Raw genomic sequence first — 1,697 nt, forward strand, 5'->3', positions numbered from 1 at the left:
TCTGTAAACTAAATTAAAAATGTAAATATTGCATATGCCTTTTTTTGAAATGTACAAGATAGAGAAAAATTTAGTATATTATTAACTTTTTATTTTGCTTGTAAGTTGCAGTATGAACATGAACCATTTGTATAGCGGCATGACTACTCTAAGTATAGAGAACTACTTAAATACGTGTCATACACTGTGTTCAGTGGGGTCCATATTCAGTTCTATTGTACCTGGGGAGCGTTACAAAGCAAATACCACCCATCGATTCCTAGTCCCAAAACTAAATCAAAACTTTAGGACATTTTATACATTTTTATAAAGTATATATATTATACACTGAAATTGACCTTCAAACTAACATTGTATGGTCTATGCACTGTTGGGATGGGTAATTTTAGAAAAGTAAAACTTTAAAAATGTTCAGGGGGATCACTTTACATTCAACTTTGTCTTGCAATACAATCCTCTGTTCTAAAAGTTCAGCATGGAAGCAGGAAGACTTTTGCATTGCCATTAAATATATTTTTAAGACATTGAATTTTTTGGTCTTCCTCTAAAAAAAGCCTCATTTTTATTAATGCATTATTCTATAGTGATATATATATCTATATATTTATATATATTTTTTCTCAAAAAAAAAAAAAAAAAAAAGCTCACACCTCAATGAACTAGTGTAACCTCTACAGGACTATCAAAGAAGATAGGCACTGGGGATGCACCCATGGGAGAAAAAGGTCTACAGCCCTCCATCACGTGTCAAGGGAGCAGCGAGATGACATGACATTCTGCTGGTCAGGGGCAGCAGTTTTAGGTGACACCTGTGATAATCGCCACAACACTGATATTTTCAGAACACTGAAAACATAAAACAACGGTCGTCTCGTCAGGAAGTTTTTCCACAAGTGACATGTACTGTGAGATTGTTTTTCTTCTTGTCTTTTTCCATTAGTAACAGAGGGGCCAGAATGGCTGTTTTATCAGTTTCTTTCCTTCCTTTTTTTTTTTTTTCTTTTTATTGTTCAGGGCAGTCTCGTGGCCCCACATGACAGCATTAGAGTAAAGATAATAAATACATTTTTTTAAAATCTGCTAAATCGGTGACCACCCTTGAATTGCTAGCATGCCTACGTGAATTTTTGGTTAAAGAAATGCAAGCTCAAGATTAAGGATAGCAGAGACATTTGAGCTTGTAAATAGGATCAAAGGCTTTTGCAATTTGAAGTACCTACATAAACATCTACATAGAGAGATTAACCAAGTTTGTTAAAGGTAAAAAGAGATATTCACCCCCTTCCCAAACCCCTGCCCCCCACCCCTACTACCCAATACAGTTGATGATTTTCAAAAGTAGGTTGCTTCAGTTACATATATTTATTATTTATTAATCCATCTTCAAAGTCCAATCTCAAATTTCATTTCAATTGAGAAATGTCAGTCCCACACTGGGCTCTGTCTGTGAGTAAACACGCAAGTACCTGGATTGGAGTCCAACAAGCAGCTGTGTACTGGAACCAGTTTAGTAAGGCTGATGACCACACTTGCGACACATTCAGCACAGATACACAGGAGGTCCTGCCGGCCCCTAACCACGCAAATCCGGCTTTACCTGGAACTGAGGTAGGACTGTGGTAGTTTGAGTGTATGCCAGTAAATACCAGATTTTACCACTTTCATGGGTGTTGGTAGAACTGCCTAGCATGCTGAGG

The sequence above is a fragment of the Rhinolophus sinicus genome, linkage group LG04 (genome assembly GCF_036562045.2).
Source record: "Rhinolophus sinicus isolate RSC01 linkage group LG04, ASM3656204v1, whole genome shotgun sequence".
NCBI lineage: Eukaryota > Metazoa > Chordata > Mammalia > Chiroptera > Rhinolophidae > Rhinolophus > Rhinolophus sinicus.